The 23,102-nt window shown below is 44.3% G+C and overlaps 1 long non-coding RNA gene and 1 pseudogene across 6 annotated transcripts in view; one reads left to right on the top strand and one right to left on the bottom strand.

Annotated features, from left to right (window-relative positions):
* Positions 1-5,346, top strand: part of LOC143267290 (glyceraldehyde-3-phosphate dehydrogenase pseudogene) — a 32,859-nt pseudogene extending 27,513 nt beyond the window's left edge. For both annotated transcript variants that reach the window (XR_013042277.1, XR_013042278.1), the window contains one exon: positions 4,121-5,346. The product of XR_013042277.1 is annotated as a glyceraldehyde-3-phosphate dehydrogenase pseudogene, transcript variant X1 (transcript). The remainder of the gene's footprint in view (positions 1-4,120) is intronic.
* Positions 5,347-6,029: 683 nt separating this feature from the next.
* Positions 6,030-23,032, bottom strand: LOC143267291 (uncharacterized). 4 transcript variants are annotated; one of them, XR_013042282.1, is made up of 8 exons: positions 22,465-23,032; positions 20,999-21,084; positions 18,814-18,966; positions 18,534-18,696; positions 15,488-15,658; positions 14,199-14,312; positions 13,144-13,232; positions 6,030-10,970 (listed from the first exon to the last, which is right to left on the bottom strand). It is a non-coding gene; the product is annotated as an uncharacterized LOC143267291 (long non-coding RNA). The 4 variants fall into 4 exon arrangements; XR_013042283.1 differs by having other exon boundaries at positions 22,772-23,032; XR_013042280.1 differs by having other exon boundaries at positions 6,030-13,232; positions 22,465-23,028.
* Positions 23,033-23,102: the final 70 nt, after the last annotated feature.

The following is a 23,102-nucleotide window of genomic DNA, read 5'->3' as shown; positions in this document are numbered from 1 at the left end:
GGTCTGCTCTTTAGGAACCCAGAGCAGGATAGGCCTATTCCTTCCCAGAAGTTCCCAGCTCTTGAGCCCTAGCTCTGGAAGGCTCAAGCCCATCACATCCAGAAAGCTGCCCAGCCCCTCCTCTGAACTCACTGTGTCTTCCCCAGCACCAGAGATTTCTCCATGTTTTCAAGTGAGACCTAGGGCCTGCTTCTTTCTTCCTTGCTCTGGTCTCGCCGGGCGGTGGTGGCGCACGCCTTTAATCCCAGCACTCGGGAGGCAGAGGCAGGCGGATCTCTGTGAGTTCAAGGCCACCCTGGTCTACAAAGCGAGATCCAGGAAAGGCACAAAGCTACACAAAGAAACCCTGTCTCGAAAAACCAAAAAAAAAAAAAATGTTTTCCAGTGAGACCTAGGGCCTGTTTCTTTCTTCCTCGCTCTGGTCTCTCCACGCTGTGTATTCTCTCTCTCAACTAGACGCCTCAGTCTTGACCACATCTCTGTAGGTGAACCTTACAGCAGTGAACTAATGTCCTAAGCTCATGTGGTGTTGCTACAACACTAGTGACATCACAGGAGATTCCAAGAGCTCTCCATGATACAGTAGAATTCCAGAGAAGGGACTGCTGATGTCATTAGGCACAGCCATTGCTTGCTTACAAATTCTTCCTGAACTGACCAGAACCTGAGGTTTCCTTTCCAGGAATCTCTTCTGTGACACAGGGAAAGCTATTTAGCTCCTCCTCCTTTCAAAGCTAGAAATATCTCTCTGCTTCATTAGAATCTTTTCACTACTTCACCCATGAGGAGTTGGAAGCTCATTTATAAACACTGACAATAGTTGGCCCTTCCCATCCTATGGGGAGGCTACATACTACCCCACATTTCCCCAGAATACTCTTGAGTAGGAGCAGTAGGAATTACTTAGAAGTACAGACGACGGAGAAACAGAAAGAAAATACAGGATAACCTCCAGAGGGCCTGGCTGTCTCTGCCCTAGGGTATTTAAAGGAACACCAAGGGGTGGAGCAAAAGATCTCCCCCCAACACAGCCAAGTGCAGACCATCTCAGGCACCTACACTCAGGCCTGTGGTCCAATCATCCTCTCTATGCAGACCTGCTGGGTAAAGCCACTAAGAAACCTGGAAATAGGCTCCAACACCATTCTAATATCCATACCCAATAATATGAGAAATAAAGCATGCCAAGAATTGGTCAGGATGATGTAGAGGAGGAGAATTGAGTCCCCTGAAGTAAAAAAGCACCTAGAGAAGGGTAAGGTTAAAGGAAGGTGGCCATTGGAAATTTGTAAGTGACCTGAGACTCTTATGAAACACAAACTGTTCTAGAATGTCCTCTCTACATGCCTGGTATTTAGTCAGGGTTCTGTAGCACAACAGAATTATAAAATGAATCTTTCTATGTATTGAAAAGGGATTTGTTATAATGACTTACAAGCTGTACCCTGGCTAATACAACAATGGTTGGCTATGAATGAAAAGTCCAAGAATCCAGTAGTTGCTCAGTCTACAAGTCTGGATGTCTCAGCTGTCTGCAGTCTATGCTGTAATCTCAAAATGGATGCTCTTATGCCTGTGAAGGAATGGATGTGCTAACAAGGTGGAGGAAACAGAAGAGGAAAAGCTTCCTTCTTCTGGGTCCTTCCATATGCTTCGAACAGAAAGCATAGTCCAGATTACATATTGATTAAAGATCTGAATTAAAGGTGTGACTTCCTACCTCTAAGATCTAGACTAGAAATAGATCGTCCTACTTCAAATGAAGCAAAAATGGCCCACATCTGTGCCCTCTATTTTCTGGGTGTCAGTTGACCTTAGATGTAGGCACATTGACAACCAAGAACAACCAACACAGTTGTATTCTCCCCTTCACTGATACTCATGAGCAAATGACTTAGAGAGTGAAAGGAAGGAGTGAAGATGATCCAACATCACATCTGGATCACCTGTAGTTCTCATGTCTTGAAGATGTTCAGTGGCCTTTTCATGACCATGGATGACTAAAATAGGATGAAATACTAGTCTGGTTTCTTGGGTAGGAGGGATCAACTAGAAAGCCAGTTACAAAAGAATCCGGTCTATCTCTATAATTGAAGATTTGGAATCAAATAATTATGCTATGTCTGGTATGAACTGTTTTGGAAAAGTGTCCAAGAGGCAGAAAATGGGTACTCCTTCCTTAAAGAAATAGGAAGAAAGCAAACACGCTGGACCTGTCAGAAAGAATGGGGAGTCAGAAGGAGCCTGTGAATTTGGACTTGAACTGCTACAGGCCACATCTTGCTCACTCCATGCATTCTGGGAAAGGAAAAATCTCCTACTGAAGAAAGGGGAACCTTGGGAAGACATCTGTCGGGTCTTCATGATAAACAACAGGTAGTAGCCTATTGTTTTCTAAGCAAGAACGATTTATTAAGATTTGATCTTGCTTGCAGTCCTCGGGGGAGGATTTGCCCTGGAGGAGGTGGGACTGGGGGGTGGGCTGGGGATAAAGGGAGGGGTGGGAGGGGGGAGAATAGGGGAACCCGTGGCTGATATGTAGAACTGAATGGTATTGTAAAATAAAATAAAATAAAATAAAATAAAATAAAATAAATAAAAAGAAATTGTAGGTTTTAAAGTGAAAAAAAAAAAGATTTGATCTTGCTCTGGTGGTCAAAGAGGCAGGATTTGGAGACAGCAGCAACAGGAAACACATCATACCCCAGAGTTAAATCATGTTACAGAGCTCACCACTGACACTAGCATGATGAGCATGGGCACTGCAGTGTGTGCCACCAAGAATACTGGGTTTGTGCCTGGTGCTGCTTTAGAAGTTTTCAAAAACGATGGCTCTGAAAATGGGATACAGCCTTCCCCAAATCATCAAGCAGAATGGGCCCATCCATTTCTTTAGAACATAAGCTTATAATGGGCAGGACTTTTGATGGAAACTCCTGCACCAAAACACTGCAAGGATGGCCAAAAGTGTTGTCAGCCATCAGCTACTCCCCATGTCCACCCTGCAGCCTCCAGATGGGGCTTCAGTAGTCAAATTTACCAACTTTTCCTTTGTGGTTTGTATGATTGTCACTCATTTTAAAGTGAGTTACATTTTCCAACATAAATTCTTTGAAATTATTCTTCATACATTTGAAATTTCACTTTGGACATAGAATTCTATTGATAGATGTGAAATTTTCTTTGCGGTAAGCTGAGGTTTATGTTCTCCCCTTTATGGCTTGCTGTGATGGCTAATCTTGGCTGTCTACTTAACACGTAGTGAAGATTTGACTTCCTCAGACTAGCTTGCAGGTATGGGCCTTTGGCGTTTTTTGATTGCTAATTGATGGAGGAGGGCTCAGTCTTCTGTGGGTAGTGGCATCCCCAGGCATATGAGCCTGCACCATAGAGGAAAGGTGAGCAGAGCAGTGAGCAGCATTCCTCTGTGGTTTCTAGCCCCTGCCTTGGGATCTTGCCTTGGCTTCCCTTGATAATGGACTGTAATTTGTGAGGTGAATAAACCTTACTTTCCCAGATTGGCTTTTGGATTTTTATTAGAGCTTCAGAAAGCTAACTAGAACATTTGCCATATTCTCAGAGCATGCTCTGATAACCCATCCTTTTCATTACGGTCTCTAACCTCTTTTTTCACCAATTACAAAGTTTGGGGACACTGCATCTGTTGCAATATCCAGTCTACCAATCTCACCCACTGCTTACATAAATCTATTAAAGTATTTTTATTTTTTATTTTCATATGATGTATTTCTCTCTAATATGGCATGCTCCACTACTTTTCCCTCTTAAAAAGTACCTCTGGATGTTTCTGCCCATTCTGCTTTATAAATTATCCTTTGCCCCTTAATAGGGCAGTTATTGTTTTTATGAAGTTCCAAAGAAAATGGTGATTTATTGTACTCACACTTTCTAATTCAAGATTTATTGAATTAGTATTATCAATTTAGCAAAATTGACCTTTTCTATTACCTACTTATCCACCAAGTTTTAAAAACCCCCATTCATTTAAGTCTTGAAGGTCTCTCAGAACATCAGCTTTAAGGATCTTGAATGTATTTAGATTTCTCTTGGGTAATTCATACCTCTTTTTATTAAAGCGCTCTGCTCCTCCCTGTTCCAGAGACAGCCCCATCTTTCTGTGCAGTGCCAGCCTCGTTCCTGAGACACAATGGTGAAGGTCGGAGTGAACGGATTTGGCTGAATTGGACGCCTGGTTGCCAGGGCTGCCTTCCAGTCTGGCAAAGTTGATATTGTTGCCATCAATGATCCCTTCATTGACCTCAACTACATGGTCTACATGTTCCAGTATGACTCTACCCATGGCAAGTTCAACGGCACAATCAAGGCTGAGAACTGGAAGCTGGTCATCAACGGGAAGGCCATCACCATCTTCCAGGAGCAAGATCCCACCAACATCAAATGGGGTGACGATGGTGCCGAGTATGTTGTGGAGTCCACTGGTGTCTTCACCACCATGGAGAAGGCTGGGGCCCACTTGAAGGGTGGGGCCAAAAGGATCATCATCTCCGCCCCTTCTGCTGACGCCTCCATGTTTGTGATGGGTGTCAACCATGAGAAGTACGACAATTCACTCAAGATTATCAGCAATGCTTTCTGCACCACCAACTGCTTAGCCCCCCTGGCCAAGGTCATCCAGGACAACTTTGGCATTGTGGAAGGACTCATGACCACAGTCCACGCCATCACTGCCACCCAGAAGACTGTGGATGGCCCCTCTGGGAAGCTGTGGCGTGATGGCTGTGGGGCTGCCCAGGACATCATCCCTGCATCCACCGGTGCCGCCAAGGCTGTGGGCAAGGTCATCCCAGAGCTGAACGGGAAGCTCACGGGCATGGCCTTCCGTGTCCCTACCCCCAATGTGTCCATCGTCGTGGATCTGACTTGCCGCCTGCAGGAACCTGCCAAGTATGATGACATCAAGAAGGTGGTGAAGCAGGTGTCCGAGGGCCCACTAAAGGGCATCCTGGGCTACACTGAGGACCAGGTTGTCTCCTACAACTTCAACAGTGACCCCCACTCTTCCACCTTTGATGCTGGGGCTGGCATTGCTCTCAATGACAACTTTGTGAAGCTCATTTCCTGGTACAACAATGAATTTGGCTACAGCAACAGGGTGGTGGACCTCATGGCCTACATGGCCTCCAAGGAGTAAGAAGCCCGCCTGGACCACCACCCACCCCAGCAAGGACAGCAAGAGAGACCCTCAGCTGCTGAGCAGTTCCTGTCCCATCTCAGCCCCCCGATACTGAGCATCTCCCTCACAGTTTCCATCCCAGACCCCCAGAACAACAGGAGGGGCTTAGGGAACCCTACTTTCTTGAAAACCATCAATAAAGTACACTGCACCCCAAAAAAATTGTGTGCTTTAAAAGTATGCTAATTCAAATGTCTCATATGTTTGAAGCCTATTGTGAGTGGAATTGTTGCCCTGATTTCTTTCTCAGTTTGTTTGTCATTGGTATACAGGAAGGCCACTGACTAGTCTGTGTTAATTTTGCATTCTCCAATTTTATGAATGTATTCATCAGATTATGGGACTTCTAATAAATTGTTAGTTTTATTTGTTTAGAATCATATCATCTGCAATAAGGACATTTTGAATTCACCCTTTTCCATTGGTATCCTCTTTATCTACCTCAGTTGTCTTATTGCTCTAGCTAAGAGTTCAAGTACTATATTGAATAGGAGTGGAAAGAGAGAATAACCATTTCTTGTTCCTGAATTTTTCAAAAAATTTTTTGAGGTTTTTTTTTTCTATTTAGCATGATGCTGCCATGGGCTTGTTGTACAATGACTTTGTTATGTTGAAATATATCCTCTATATTCCTAGATTCTCCAGGACATTCATCATCAATGGGGGTTGGACTTTTTTATTATTATTATTTTTATTTTATTTTACAATACAATTTAGTTATACATATCAGCCACGGATTCCCTTATTCTCATCCCCCCTGCCCCCCTCCCCTTCCCCCCAGCCCAACCCCCAATTCCCACCCCTCCAGGGCAAAGTCTCCTCAAGGACTGACATCAACCTGGTAGACTCAGTCCAGGCAGGTCCAGTCCCCTCCTCCCAGGCTGAGCCAAGCGACCCTGCATAAGCCCCAGGTTTCAAACAGCCAGCTCATGCAATGAGCACAGGACCCAGTCCCACTGCCTGGATGCCTCCCAAACAGATCAACCCAATCAACTGTCTTACCCACTCAGAGGGCCTGATCCAGTTGGGGGCCCCTCAGCCTTTGGTTCATAGTTCATGTGTTTCCATTCATTTGGCTATTTGTCCCTGTGCTTTATCCAACCTTGGTCTCAACAGTTCTCGCTCATATAAACCCTCGTCTTTCTTGCTAATTGGACTCCAGGAGCTCCATCCAGGGCCTAGCCGTGGATCTCTGCATTCAGATCCCTTAGACATTGGATGGGTTCCTAACACAACAATTAGGGTGTTTGGCCATCCCATCACCAGAGTAGGTCAATTTGGGCTGTGTCTCAAAGATTGCCAGCAGTCTACTATGGGGGTATTGTGGGAGCCCGTTCTTGGGTTCCTCATGGCTTTACCCAGCAGGTCCGCATAGAGGATGATCAGGACCACAGGCCTGAGTACAGGTGTCTGAGATGGTCTGCACTTGGCTGTGCTGGGGGAGGAGGTCTTTTGCTCCAACCCCCTTGGCGTTTCTATAAAAACCCTGGGCCAGAGACAGTCGGGGCCCATTGGAATAGGTTCCAGGCCCTCTCAAGGCTATCCTTTATTTTATATCTGTTTATCTCCACAAGATTCTCCACTATAAATCCTTCTATCTATTATTTCCTGCTGCTCGCACTCAAGAAAACTCTGGGGAACTGTGGGGGTGGTGGGTAAACGCCCCACAGGGTATCTTTGTGGATTTCTGTGGGCCTCTCTAGCACTTTGCTTCTTCCTATTCTCATGTGGTCTTCATTTACCATGGTCTCCTATTCCTTGTGGCTACCTGGAAAACAGGATCCCAAGAAAGACATGGGGATCGCTCAATGATGGAGAAATGGATGAGATCTACATGAACAGCCTGGACATGAGTGGGGGTAATAAAGGGTGAGAGTTGAGGGAAAGAGAACTTGGGGGAGTGGGAGATCCCAGCTGGATCAAGAACAGAGAGGGAGGTTGGACTTCTACAAAGGCCCTTTTTCTTTTATACTCTGATGGTCATGTAGTTTCTGTCTTTTATTCCTTTTATGTGGTGGAATAAATAGTGTGTTTTATGTATGTGGAACTATCCTTGCAGGACTGGGGTGAAGACCACTTGATCATGGTGGGTGATTATTCTTTGATGTGAACCTGAACTTGATTTGCAAGTATTCTATTGAGAATTTATGTGTATATGTTCATCTGCATAATTGTCCTGTAATTCTATGTACCTATTCATCTATCTATCCATTATCTATCTATCTATCTATCTATCTATCTATCTATCCATTATCTATCTATCTATCTATCTATCTATCTATCCATCCATTATCTATCTATCATTCAGCATAAGACAGCTTATGCTGGAGAGGATGTGGAGCAAGGGGAACTCTCCTCCACTGTTGGTGGGAATGCAAGCTTGTACAGCCACTTTGGAAATCAATATGGCGCTTTCTTAGACAATTGGAAATCAATCTCCTCCAAGACCCAGCTATACCACTCTTGGCCATATTCCCAAGGAATGCTCAATCATATCACAAGGGCACACGCTCAGCTATGTTCATAGCAGCATTGTGTGTAATAACCAAAACCTGGAAACAACCTAGATGCCCTTCAACTGAAGAATGGATAAATAAAATGTGGTACATATACACAATGGAGTACTACTCAGCAGAGAAAAACAATGACATGAGGAGGTTTGCAGGCAAATGGATGGATCTAGAAAATTACATCCTGAGTGAGGTAACCCAGACTCAGAAAGACTAACATGGTATGTACTCACTCATAGGTGGATAACAGATGTAAAACAAAGGATGACTAGACTGCTACTCACAACTCCAGATAGTCTACCTAGAAAAGAGGACCCTAAGAAGACACAGGGATTGGCCAATGACAGAGAAATGGATGAGATCTATATGAGCAATCTGGTGGGGGTGGTTAATGAATGGCAAGGGTCAGGGGAAAGAGAGCTTAGGGGAGCGGGAGATCCAAGCTGGGTCAAAAACAGAGAGGGAGAACAAAAAAAAGAGACCATGATTAATGAAGACTCCATGGGAATAGGAAGAAGCAAAGTGCTAGAGAGGTCCCCAGAAATCCACAAAGATACCTCCACAATAGACTACTGGCAATGGTCGAGACAAAGCCCAAAATGACCAACTCTGGTGATTGGTTGGCCAGTCACTCTAACTGTCATGGTAGAACTCTCATTCCATGACTGATGGAAGCCAATGCAGAGATCCACGTCCAGACTCCAGGTGGAGCTCCTGGAGTTCAATTGGCGAGGGAGTGTAGGGATTGTTTGAGCAAGAATTGTTGAGACCATGATTGGAAAAAGAACATGGACAAATAGCCAAACTAGTGGCTACACATGAACTATGAACCAATAACTGAGGAGCCCCCAACTGGTTCAGGCCCTGTGGATAAGTGAGACAGTAGATTAACTTAAACTGTTTGAGAGGCTCCCAGGCAGTGGGACCGGGACCTGTCCTTAGTGCATAAGATGGCTCTTTGGAACCTTGGGGCTATGCTGGAACACTTTGCTCAACCTGGGTGAAGGGAGGAAGAGACTGGACCTGCATCAAATGGATCTACCAGGCTAAGCTGAATCACCAGGGGAGTCCTTTCCCTGGTTGAGATGGGAATGTGAAGTGGGCTGAGGGTAATGGGGGGGGGGACAGGGAGGACAGTGGAATCCGGGGCTGATATGTAAATTAAACTAAATTATAAAATAAAAAAAGAATGGCCTCTTAACTGTTGACTGTTTCTTCACTACACATCTATAAGAAAAGGATAGAGAAAAGTTTGCCTTCATGGTATGTACTTACAATAATTCTCAGGCCCTTATGAGATATCAATAGAAGATTCTCCCAAAAGGAATGTTAAATAGCCCTACCCTGTGCCAACAATTTGTTCAAAAACTGTTGGAAGTAATTCATGTACAGTTTCCACAATCTATAATATGCCATTATATGGACAATAAATTTTTCTTTGAAGAAATGAAAATACTGGTTGTATTTTCCCCTCAGTCAGTAAGTCTCATCACCACAGCAAAAAAGCCCACTTGTTTGATATGCAATAACAACAAACAATCATTGCAATAAATTATCTGGATTGATATATTAACAGACATTTGAAAGTATAAAACTTTCCTGTGCCTTGCTCATTTTCACGTATCATGTTATTCTACGACAACTTCTGATGGACTACAATTAACTTCATATTAATTATTAACCTTAATTTAATGCTAATGTTTAAATTTAAATAAATGGATTAACTTCTGAAGTTTACCCTTGATAATGGATGGACATAATCCATGAAGCCAACCACCTCTTTGAGTTACACTAATTTTGCTTTAAAGAACACTATTTTACATAATAACTAATAACACAAAATAAGGTTCAACAATAATTTTAAACTTAATCTTATTTCCTAGGTAGTTTCTTTTATATATGACAGGGAAGTGGCACCCAGAATATTTCAAAAATCTAGGTGAGAAAATTAACCTTTCCTAGGAACAAATCCCATCATAGGTTATCCAACCCTAAGTGGTCAGGCCATAAATGTTATTATCAAATACAAATACACATGCTGTAAACTTAATTGTAATACAGAAAATGTTTATCAAGTATAATTATATAAAACCATGAGAGAAAATTTCTCTATGATTAATGTGCCTTCTGATCCATGCAGGTTCAATATTAAGATTCTAATTTGTATTGTTGCTATGTTGTTTTAAGTGGACAGATAAAGTTAACTAGGACTTCTATTCCTTGTCAGCATGACACACAGACACATCATCTGAATACCATAACCATGTATTTCTTGTTCCCCAAATTCTTATGTTAATATCATAATATAAAACACAGTGTAATTTTTTAAAAATCCCGTAATCTTTAAAAATTACAACACTTCAAAAGTCCAAGATCTCTAAAAAACAAACAAAACAAAAGTCTATTAGTTGGATCTGGTAAACAAAATTTTAAAAAAATTAGATATTTTCTTATTCCACAAGAGAAGAGCTGAAGCACAGAAATTTTCAGATGGGAAGAATACCAAAATCCATCTTATTAATTCAAATCCTACAGCCCAATGTCCAGCATCTGGTACTCATGTGATCTTCTGGAATCCAAATGGATGGGGCATTCCTCCCTCTCCAGCTATACCCTGTGCAACACATGCAGTGCAGCTTTTCTCAGGATTAGTCTGGTTCCACTCCACATCTGTGCTTCACCTCAGTAGATGTATCATGGTCCTGCCATCTGCAGTATTCTGTGACATTCTTTTCACCTCCTCTTCCACAGGGTTCCCTAAGTCCTGAGGGAAGGAATTTAAGTGTATATGTCCTGTTTAGGGTTGAGTGTTCAAGATCTCTTCCTCTCTGCATATGCTCTAGCTGAAAGTCTCTGTATTTGTTCCCATCTGCTAAAGGAGAAAGTTGCTCTGATGAGGGCTGACAAAGGTATTGTCTATGAGTACAGCAGAATATTGTTAGGAGTCATTTTTTTGCTAAGCTCCTTGAGCAGAACAGTAGTATTTGTTTTCCCCATGGACCCTAGCCTATCAGTTCTCAGGACTTGTCCACCCATGCAGTCCTGGGTATGAGTTCCATCTCATGGAGTGGGCCTTAATCGAGTCAGATATTAGTTGGTTTCTTCCAAAAGCTTTGTTCCACTACAGCACCAGCATATCTTTGATGCGGTCACCATTGTAGCTGGGTTGGTGTTTACTTTTCTCTTTGATAGTGAGCAGGGTAACTTCCAGTGCCAGGAAATCTAGTCCATATGTGGTGAGGGATCTGGGGAGACATAAGCTTGACTGATCCATGTTCAATGAGTCGTGTTGGTGTCATCTTCAAGAATAGCACTGTCCTATCAGTTTGGAGAGCAACCAATAGCCTTACAATACCTTGATTTGTCTCGGGTCCCACTGGACCCATTTGGCCAACAAATTGACTAAATGTAACCCATTGCCAGTATTGGAAGCTTCATTTAATGACAAGAGATATCCAGTTCACCTCACTCTGCCCTCTTCAACAATATTCTTGCTCCTCTGACCACCACTATCATCTTTTTTCTGCACAGGAGACAGTATCCCATCAACACAGAGTCTTGGAATAGATCTCAGTATACTACAGGAGGCAGGAACACCTCCAACCACCCTGGATATCCAAAGTTGCTGGTCTACAACCAGGAGCAGCTATTTCTCATTTGACATTATTCTTCTGCCAAACTTAGAGAATAGGCAAATTTTTATCCCTAAAAACATGATGTATCTCTAGTTCTAATAGTCTAGGGTCTCTTGAAATATATAATTGCATCACTTGGGGTTTACAGAGAATGGCTACAAACCAAATAAGAGAAAAATCAATCAGGGCTATTCATGTCTAAGTAATGACATCAAAGGGAAGAAATGTCTACTCATCTAGTGCTCAAGAATGCTAGCTAGTTTAATATTTTCCCTTTCATGCAACCAATAGGCATAAAAATCAGGTGGCTAAGAAGTGGTTCAGAGGATGACAGCACAGGCTGCTCCTCAAGAGGTCTTGAGTTCAATTCCCAGAACCACAAGGTGACTTGCAGGCATCTGCAGTGGTGTCTGTAAGTCACTGTTGCTACTCTGTGGGTTTGGTCCTGGGTTTCTACACCAAAATGTGAGTTTTGCAACTCTGGGAAGTGTATCCTGACTACTTTGGAAGTCAGGCTACACTTTGAGCTGCTAAGACAGCTCTGACAGCTGGAGCTGTGATGAGACAGCTCAGCCCTGGAGGGCGAGGTATCCTGGATACCTGGAGCTGCGATGAGACAGCTCAGTATGGAAGGGAAGTTATTCTGACTGCTCGGGAGATTCAGGCCTGGAACTGCTAGGACAGCTCAGCAGAAAAGGGTATCCTGGCTGTACAGGTCTGTGGGATGGTCTGTATGTCAAATTGTTCTGATTGGTCAATAAATAGAACACTGATTGGCCAGTTGCCAGGCAGGAAGTATAGGTGGGACTAATAGAGAGTAAAACTGAGAGAACAGGAAAGTGGAGGGAGACACTGCCAGCCACGACCATGACAAGCAGACTGTGAAGACACCAGTAAGCCACCAGCCAAGTGGCAAGGTATAGATTTATAGAAATGGATTAATTTAAGATGCAAGAATTAGATAGCTAGAAGCCTGAGCCATTAGGCCAAACAGTTTTAATAATATAAGCATCTGTGTGTTTATTTTATAAGTGGGCTGTCAGACTTTGGGGGTTTGGCAGGACCTGGAGAGAAAACTCTCTGGCTACAAAGGTCTCCAGAAACTTCTCTATTTGGGTAAGGGGGATATGGTCCAACTGGTATAGCACACAAGAATAGAAGGACAAATCCAAGTGCACAGTCAAGACTAGCTGCATCTGTGAAACACCGTGTCCCACCAGTCTGGGAAGGCCGTACCTCTGCTGTGCCTTATTGTTGTTGCCATATTTATCTCTGGTTTTCTTGATCTTCTCAGTTACCCTTTTAATCAATGTTTGCATTTCATGAAAAGATTATACAACACACATCAACTGTATGATTCTCAATGATTTGGACAGCATCAACCTCCAACAATGGACACAGTGTAACATATCTTAGCAACTGCTAAATACACAGCATCAAGGCAGACATGTAAATATTGGTTCTCTTCCACAGTGCTTGTAAGGAGTCGGCCACTCTAGGGAAACTGACCCTCTACTTAAAATGTAGCTAGCTCTCATTACACAACCTTTTCCCATGAGTGATCTTCAACCATATCTCAGCCACAGGACTGTGGGAAGGAGGTCAGCATAACTCTAGGGACTTTATGAGGCTTAGGTAGGAGTGGTTGTCTGTACTTTACCCTGAAGCACCGCCCCTAGTGAGGCAGTAGGAAACTGCAAGGTACCTGCCCCTGCCAGGGTGTGGCCCAGACAGAGACCCCTTAAGACCTGGGAGAAGTAAATGCTTGCTCCCTCTTTGATACCTCATGGTCTTGGATGCTGATGCTGTGGATCAATGCTCTCAGAGCTCTCCTGAGAACCGAACTGGACCATGACCCAACTCTCCTGGATTCTGCAAAAAAAAACCTCAATTATTATTTTTGTCAGTTAAACCCTGAATAAATTCCTTTGACTTTCAAATAGACTCCATGGAATTATCCCATTATCTGCCCCCCCTTTCCCATTAGGCACACATTTCCACACTCACATGCCTCCACTGTGAAGGCTTCTTTGGAAGCATTATCAATCACTGTGAACATCACTGTTTCTGTCCTATGGTTACAGCTTCTCAGAGTGCCTTGGCCTAGTCAACTCTTCCTTTTTTGTTTTGTTTGAGACAGGGTTTCTCTATGTGATAGCTCTGGTTGTCCTGGAACTCACTTTGTAAAGTAGGCGGGTGCCTCTACCACCCACTGCTGGGACTTAAGTTGTGTACCACCATACCTAGCTCACCTCTTTCTTTACATTGAGAAGATATGAGACATGAAGGGTAACGCTGCAGTTCATACATCTTTCTAGATAGAAATGATTTCATTTAAGAAAGAGCTTTATTAAAGTAAGAATTAAAGTCTCAGATAGGGCTGGAGAGATGGCTCAGCAGGTAAAAACACTGGTTCTACGTCCAGAGGATCCAGGTTTAATTCCCAGCACCCACAAATTCAAAAACAAAACATAAACCAAGGTAACCCTCAAGGCACACAATGTTGAAGGCCCTCAAGAGGAATGGGAAGACAATGCAATGGGTTTCTGATCTGTGATGGAAAATGCTGCAATCTGAGACACATGGCAGTCACTAGTGACAGATGTTCAGAATGGCTGCAGAAGGAATATGAGAGTGGACGTGGACTGGTGACAGGGCTCACACAGTCCAGCTCTCTAGGTTCTTCCTCCTAATAGGAAGACAAGACATTAATTCTTCATGCTGGCTAGTGAGATACTGCCAAGAACACAATAAAAACCACATTAAGACCATGGCTTACAAAATGCAGTGGGAGGCACTTGACAGACCACATTCGCACCACCACAGGGCAGAGCCTACCTGCAGGAAGCTGTCTTGGCAGCAGAGGAACTCGTTCTTCTTCATGATGGCCTCAGTGGTCAAGATGAGCTCGTTCTTACTGAGAGCAGGTTTGCTCTGACATGGAAACACTGCCTGAGTACAGAAAGGACATGGGTTACATATGCCTGGTGAGGGGGAGGGAGAGCACTAGGCAGAGGAATTTACCAGACATAAAACTACTCAGTGAGATTTTAGCAACCTGTGGCTCAATCTGCTAACAAACTCTAGACTCCACTTTTCATCTGAAAATGAAAACCAGATAAGCTGATACTCTGCCTTTTTTTTTGTTTGTCTGAGACAGTCTTGGGTAGCTCAGTCTAGCCTCAAGCTCACTATGGAGTGAAGCTGGCCTTTAACTCGTGATCATCTTCCCTTCAAGCCACAGGACTACAGGCATGCACTATCACTCCACTCAGCAATCCCCACCTTATTTAAAGAGTTCCACTCTAATTCATGAGTATGGATCTTTTACTTCCCAATTCAACTCCAGCCCAGATTTGTATTAAAAAGGAACAATGCTGTAGCCAGGTCTTGTGGCCCACTCTGTAATCTCAGCTACTTGAAAGCTTGCCTGGCTGCAGAACATATTCAAGGCCAGTTTGGGCAGCTGAGCAAGACCTTGCCTGAAAATAAAAAGTAAAAGAATAACAAAGGATCAAGGTGTTGTTCATAACAGAGCCCTTGTCCAGCATTCCCTAGGTCCAGGCCTCAACTTCTGCACTACAAAAACCATCCAGCCAACTAAACATCTCCAGAGGGGAAGTGTGTCAACACTCCTCAAGCTCATGCGGTTTACTCAAAGTTTTAGTGCTTTCTGACCCATTCTCAACTTCTGGCTTCCAACTACTAGAAACAACTGAAAAACCAGCTCAGTGGAACCACCTCCTGCTGCTAGAAGATCTGGGTCATAAGGCACTAGACTGAAATCCAGAAGAATCTTGTCCAATTACTATTCAAAAAGATTGGTTCCAAATCACATTCCTGGCTACAGTATATGAAATGAGCCTTCTGTCCAATACCCTTTCTTTACAAAGCTTGTCTCTAGTCCACTCCAGCAGAAGAGAGGAGCCAGAGCCTCTTCCATTAGCATCTGATATGGACTAGCAATAGGCTCAGAAATGAAAACAGAATAACTAATAGCAGCAAGGTACCAATCTAGTACTGAGGCAGAGATGATTAAGTGGGAAGTGTGGTACTACAAACAGTGTCAATACTGATGTCAAAGCCCCTCAGAAGACTGTACCCCTCAATAGAGTACTGCATCTCACTTTGATGTTGTCCAGAACCCTTTTAAACTCCAGAGGCTCATCTTTGCCCTCCATGGCAGCAGGATCTAAGCCATCTCCTCCGTAGATGAACTGGATGATGTCACCAGTGGAGCTCCGCACTGTCAGATCATACTGGGAGCAGAGGTCTTCCAGGGATTTGACCAGCCTTCTCTACAGGAAGAGAAGGAGACTCAGCTGCCTGGGAAAGACTGCTTCATAGCATACAATTAGACTTGCCATTCAATTTCACGGTTACAGGTCATTTGTTTACTTGTTTGTTTGTTTTCATGGTGCTAGAGATGAACCCAGGGCCTTGTGTGTGCTAGGTAAGCACTCTGTCACCAAGCCACATCCCCAGCACGAGGTTACACTGAAATCACATCAACAGCACTTTATTAGACATCCCTGAAGAGTCCCTCCTTTGCCTGAGAACAGCAGGGCCACAAGTGCCTCACTAGCCTGTGCAGTGAGAGGCAGCTCATGCTCCAACTTCCCGTGTTACCTGTGTCAAGTCTCCCTGCAACAGAAACCTCACCAGCCCCAAGAACTCTGCACACTGCTTTCCTGGGCTTCTTAGTCTTCCCACCCAGCTCCCTATGGTGCAAAATGGTTTTTATGCAAATTCAAGACAGGGCCCATGCAGACTTCAGTGCAGAGAATCAGATGTAAGCCCTCTTTGGGGACAGAGGACAAAGAAGCAGGGCTACAGACTATAGGAATCAAGGGCAGCAGCCATTTCTCAACTATGCTTGGGAAAACCTTCCTCCACCAGCCAGCAGTGTGACTCTGGCCTAGAGACTGAGAGACACCTTAGAAAACAAACTTGTTTTTCCAGAAACCACTGCTTCTAGGTTATCCTGGTGGTCTTGGAAATTCATACTGTACTTGTGAACATCCTAAGTCACAGCTCCTCACACCACGAGTGGAAAAGACATTCACAGTTCCTTTTGACAAATGTAGCACATCTCAAAACCAAAGGGCAATTCCCAGCAGATGTCCACAGCATCAGGGGATAACAAACAAGTACAGACGAGACATTGTCTGCACAAGGGACTCTGGCCACTATCTTACCCTCTTCACCTTTATCTGGCTCACTGGCTCATCAAATCCTCACTTCCACAGAGGGACAGACAGGACACAAAGCTGTATCAAGCATGTGACCCAACAATGTGGCCTGTCACTTTTAACTAGTGTCATAAACAGTCAAGAACATGAACAATTTTGGGGGGCTAGCTTATCAGTTAATGCACTGGTCTAGCATTAGGGAGGAATTAGCCTGAGCTCAATCCCCAGCAACAGAAACACACATAGATTGTCTTTTCTTGCAACACATAGAGCTACTGATGCATCAGGGACTGGAAATGATCATGGGGTCTGGAAAGAAATCCTCTGCTGTAACCTTTAGAGAAACACAGAGGGTCAAGTTTTATAGTCATTTGTAAGTAAGCTAAGAACCCTCTCACTCAGCCTTGTCACCCTGAAGCAATAATTCCTGGGAGCCATGGAAAGGATGAATGATGAGACCTGACCAGTGGCATGGTAAGAGTCAGAGACCTCTCAGTAACTAGGAGGCAGTTATCACCCCCACGCCCCAGTTATGCTAGGAAACAGCTAAGGGAGGCTGAATGGCAAGTCCAGGCCACAAGATCAGCATCCCCCTTTAGAGGACTTAGCCACTTGGGACTCTGACCTCATCTCTACCTTTCAGAGTACACAGGATAATCTGAGCTCTGTTATTATTTTGTTTCTTTAGTTCCAGAACACCAACATGTCTAAATGTCCTCTCATGCTGTCTCTACCTGACAGCGATATGGTAGAGCTGGTGAGATGGCTCATTGGTTTGGTAAAAGCACTTGCCAGCAGGTTTGAGGACCTAAGCTCCATCACTGGAACTCACTGTCTCAACAACTGACTCTTGAAATTTGTCCTGTGACCTCCACATGCACACTTGTGTAAATGTGCACTCACACTCAAGCATGTATGCACACACATACACTAAAAATAAGAACAGAATACAAAGACAGTAACTGAAGTACTTTATCCATCACCCCTTTAAACACTTAAAAAGATGAGACCGGCACAGTGGCACAGGCCTTTAATCCCAGAGGATTCAGAGGCAGAGGCAGGCAGAGCTCTGTGAATTCGAGGCCACCATGGACTACATAGTAATTTCCAGGACAGACAGCTACATAGTGAAACCTTCTCTTAAAAAAAAAAAACCCACTTAAAAATAAGCTTATTGAATATAGCTATTTTATAAGAATTGTCAAAAAAAAAAAAAAAGAATTGTCTCCTTAGAGTCAGTGATATCCCATGGTGTGTGGAGCAGGATGTAGGTCAGTGATCCAGTGTTTACATGCCTGGCACACATGGTCCCAGGCTGGATCTCCACCTCCGGAACAAAGAAACAAATGAAAACCCAACAACCACCAGCTATAACTATGACTGCACCAGTATAGATGTTACAGAGGTTGTGTGTTTAACAAAGTGGAATGAGTTGGAGAGATGGCTCAGCAGTTAAGATCACTAGCTGTTCTTCTGGAGGTCCTGAGTTCAATTCCCAGGAACCACAGTAAGGCTCACAACTGTCTATAATGGGATCCGATGCCCCCTTCTGGCATGCAGATGTATATGCAGACAGAGGACTATTTTTAAAACCATAAAAACAATGGAATGAGATATTTTCACAAAGCTGTGTGGGTTTCTGGGGACTTGCCTCTATATGTAGCATGAACTATCAAAATGGAAACACTGGGTTGGAAACAAAGAACTGGGCAGCTGAATGGTATTTACCTTCTCAGGAAAACTTAGAATTTTGGCCACATGAACTGGCACAGCTACTTCATCAATCCGGAGGTTGGGGTCAGGTGAGATGACTGTTCCGCCAGAGAAATCCACCCTCTTCCCTGACAGATTACCTCTAAATCAATCTAAATAAATCAAAACCAACAAGGGTTCCATGATATGCCCTGTGCTGTTTCTGGGGATCTGAACAGCCATATACTCCCTCAGTAGGTAACAATGGTAGATCTTGTCAGGAACCTACCCTGCTTCCCCTTCAGGCACTGAACAAAGCCTCAAGTCCACTTCTTGGGGGCCATGTTGAGGGGGATGTCAGAGAGCTCACTGTTGATGTAGAGGGCACACTGCAGCTGCAGGAAATCCCAGTCCTCCATGATCATCTGCGTCTTGGCTCCTGAGATCCGGTGCTATGAGTACAGAAAGATCAGAAACAAACCTGCTCTCTGAGTTTTCCTGCATTCTAGTGGGCTAACATCTCTAGATGCATGTGATGCAGAATGCACAAGTTAACAGGAGACACTGACCTTTTTAATAGCATCATTTAGGATCTCACCCAAAAGTCGAGTGAGAATCAAATCAGAGGGCTTTCCAGCTTCTGGGTTCATCAGAAGTAAAGGGACATCTTCAGCTGGGATGCGCTTCAACAAATTCAGAACAACTAAGGTATTCAAGTTCTCCTATAGGAAGTAGGAAGGAAGGGAGACAGGAGGTTAGTTTCCTCAGGGTTGGTAAAGTTATCTGTTGTGTCATGTGTTGGGTCCACACTGTCCTTGGAAGAAACAGGTGCACTCTAGGATAAATTTTAGCTTTTGCTGCTGCAGGGGAGTCAGCCTCTGTCCAACTGACTCACCATAGCTTTGCAAAGGGCTTTTTTATGGAGTACAGTTCACACCTTTAGCAAGTCAATTTCTGCATACCAAAACCTCTTATCTGAAGCTCCCCAAAGAGACAAATGCCATAGCAATTCCCAGACACAGGACATCTCAGTTTGCTGAGTCCTCCCACAACCAAGCTCTGCATAGGCTTCAAAACTTTAGGAAACTCTCAGATAAGATTTACATACTTCAAACAGAAGGTACTGGACACAAAAGGTAAGAGTCACAAAAGGCAGATCAAAGCCAGGTGCCAACACTTTGGAATCAAACTAGCTGCAGAACTCTGCATACAGTTATCTATCCTTCCCTATGTTTGCTTTTCAGAAGACAGAATCCCATGCAGCCTCAAACTTTTTATGTGCTGGAGACTTGCCTAGGGCAAGCTGGCCAGTGAACCCTAGGGTTCTTCAAGTCTCCACTTTTCCAGAGTTGGGATTATAAACATACACCACCATGCTGGCTCCTTGACCACATGTGGGTTCCAGATAGTCAACTAAAATCCTTTTGCAAGCACCTAACTACTGAGTTTGTTTTCTTTTTATTACAATCAATATTTTCTTAATAAGTTTATGTTACCTTTGAATTAAGTTGATTAGTGTAAGTGTTATGTTGTGGAGGAGGGGAAGGGCTCACAACACTCCACCCTAGCTAAGGAGCCATTGCTAGTTTATGGCTTTTAGGGAGGGGAGAACCAGTTCTCTTTAAGGGTGTGGCTCCTGGTGGGTTAACTGTGTTCCAGCAGATGACCCCATACCCTTAAGAGATGAGCAGCATAAATTTGACTTGGTGGGTTATTTAAAAGATAGAGAACATGAAGTTGGGAAGAGATAGGCAGTGGATCTGAGGAGATTTAGGGGAAAAGTAGGGTGTGAACATGATGAAAATATATTGTATGCACGTATGAAATTCTTAAAGAGTGACAAATATATTATATTATATTTAAATATGAATTACTAACTTATTAAGAATTCTGCAAATTACTAGAGATCTAAAAATCCCAAGAATGGAGCTGGGCAAGTGTCACACATCTTTAATCCCTGCTTTTCAAGGCACAGGCAGGCCACCCTGGTCTACATAGTAATCTCCAGGAGAGGCAGGACTAAATAGAGCAATGGTTCTCAACCTTCTTGATGCTGAGACCCTTTAATACTGTTCCTCATGTTGTGGTGAACCCCCAAGCATTAAATTATTTTTGTTGTGACTTCATAATTGTAGTTATGCTACTGCTATGAATTGTACTATAAATATCTGTGTTTTCTGATGGTCTCAGGTAACCCCTGTGAAAGGGTTGTTTGACCCCTAGGGGTCAAGACTCACAATCTGAGAACCACTGACATAGAAAGACTCGGGCTCAAAAACAAACAAACAAATAAAAAATGGTCATTATGTGTCATGGTTTCTACTTACTAAATTTTCTGGGGATTTTATTAACTGAGTCTTAAGTTTCAATAATGAAATGTTACACTTAAGTTGACTTTAACAAACATTTTCTCTGGGGATCTAGGAGAGAAACAAAGTTAGAAAAAAGCATCTGAATAGCTACTGCCCTTAGGACCCCAGAGCATGGAAGGCATCTGTGGTGCAGCAGGGATGACACAAACCAGGGGGAGGGGTAGAGGCCCTCACCAAACACCTTCCTTAGGACCCACCTTCCTGCCATGAACACCTCCCTACCATCTGAGAAAATAAGGTAGGAAATCTTAAAGAGCATTGAGAAACGGTAGGAAGAGAACAGAGGCCAGACCGCAGTTGAGGATCTGTCAGAGCTGTACAGGACTCTGGCATGCCAGGAAACTGAAAGGCCAGAGGACTGGGAAGTCTAGAAACCACTTACTAGCGAAAGCAGTTCTCCCAGAGTGACGCAACAGCCTGCCCAGGGGCACTGGGAACAGGTACAGGCTTTCTCCCTTTCGTTATTTTCTAAAAAACAAAAAAAAAAAAAAATAAAATAAATAAATAAATAAAAACACCCAACCAACCAACCAACAGACAAAAACACAAACAATTTACAAGGCCAAATAGATTATCTAGAGATACCATGCCCCTTTGCATAAAGGAGTTAACATGCTCATAATTTAGTGTCTGTGAGTGCTGGGGGGTTGGAACCAATGTCCCATGGAGTGATGGCTGTTCATAAAAGATGTAGAGAATCAAAATGACATGGAATGGTGTCGTCTGGGGGCCCAATGGGGTCGCCACAGAAAGCTTCTCCACAAAACTGACCTTCCAGCTGAATTCCAAGTAGGAAAGGAGCTCACACATAAGGCAATTAGAAGAATGAACACTGGAACAGAAGACAGATCCCTGGGCCCACACACTCTGGGCATCGTCAAGCAACCACATGCAAGCAGCACAATGGGGCACAGACAGCTAGCTAAGGGTACAGGATGGCTCTAGTAAGGCCTGCGGGGTGGAGGGGGGCAAGACTTGGGAATCAGGAGAGTGTTAAGTGTCAGTGTAATAGAGAGCGACTAGAAGAGCCAAGTGACATAGATCTAGTTTTCTTTTCAAATGAAGGGTCTTGCTATGTGGCTCTGACTAGCCTCAAACTTATGATCCTCCTGCCTTGGCCTGAGTGCTGGGATTATGGGCCTGTGCCATCACAATTGACCTCATCTGCATTCTAACAGTATCCTGGGGCTGCTGTGAGAGAAAGCATTTTAAGTGTATAGGGTGGGTGTGAAGTACTGGGAGGGGTGGATACTTAGAACAGCTGGAGGTCACCCAGGTCAGACATCTGTTCTAGTGAATGTCAACCACACACATAATAATGTCCATCTCATTTCTCCTTTTTCGATTTTACACACTAAGCCTTTTTGAATCCTCTTCTCTCCATGTACCTACACCCATCCTCAGGCCCCCACCCCCAGCTCAGGCCATCATCATTCCCAGTCTGGATCCCTGCCATGACCTCCCAGAAGGAGGAATCTTACTCAAACTCTGTCCTGGTCAAACACTTCAAAAGTCTGACACTCCTTGCAAGTCTCACACAGTGTAAGTCCCCTGCTTCACTTCTATCAGCCCACCCTGTCCCTCCAATACGCGTTTAGAAAAAGGCCTGGTGTGTGGTGAGCCCGAACTTATTATTATGTGTGCTCCCAATATCCTCTCTGCTTGTGGTTGCATTTGCCGCGACCATGGCTGATTCGACTACTCTCCACTAGACCAAGCAGCAAATGCTGCATTCATGCGGAATCTTTAGGGCCAAACACTGGCCTCAGGACACTCTTGTGTTCTTGGAAAATAAACGGATCCGTGGGGGGAGGGAAGGAACCCTGAAAAATCATGGGGAAGATCTACCATTTAATAATTAAGCTCTGAGCCAGAGGGTCTAGAACAGCAGCTTGGATCTCAGCCTGCCACCTAGCCGCTGTGAACCCACTTTCTGGCTGACAACCTCGGGTCAGCACACACTGTCTCCTCGTGCCAGGGAAAAGTTCCTGAGAGGAGTCAGCGCGGGACTTCGGGAGGTGGCATCTTGGCTCAGGACGCCCGTTCTGACAGTGCTCGGTCATCCCACTTTCTCTGCCGCAGTTCAGGGACCCGGTAAGATCTGAAATCCCATACTGGAACTTCTCTCTCCGCTCCCTTCACAACTGTCCCTCACTTGGAACCCTCTGGGGCCGGGACCTCAGCCTCTGCCAATGGCCGCGTCTTCCATTTTCTTAGCTACATCCGTCTCCCAGAACCGCTCCTTCAACCATGATGCTGGCTGCTGGGCGCCCTTCCCAGGCCTCCGACTACAGAAACCACTGTCGCTGCAGCTTCCCGGGCGCTTCTGGATTTAGAGCTCAGAGAGCAGCCGCTGTCCCTCGGACACCGTAGAGCACCGCCCCAAGTGCCGCTTCCTCTTCTGCCACGGGGTCTGTCCAGAGAGGCTTCTCACGTGCTGCTTTGCGCCCTCTCGCTACACTGCCACCTAGCGGCTCCTGCATGAA

Source organism: Peromyscus maniculatus, chromosome 9 (assembly GCF_049852395.1).
Source record: "Peromyscus maniculatus bairdii isolate BWxNUB_F1_BW_parent chromosome 9, HU_Pman_BW_mat_3.1, whole genome shotgun sequence".
Taxonomy (NCBI): domain Eukaryota; kingdom Metazoa; phylum Chordata; class Mammalia; order Rodentia; family Cricetidae; genus Peromyscus; species Peromyscus maniculatus.
Note: the sequence above shows the minus strand (reverse complement) of the source record. Positions and strands in the feature narration are given on the sequence as shown.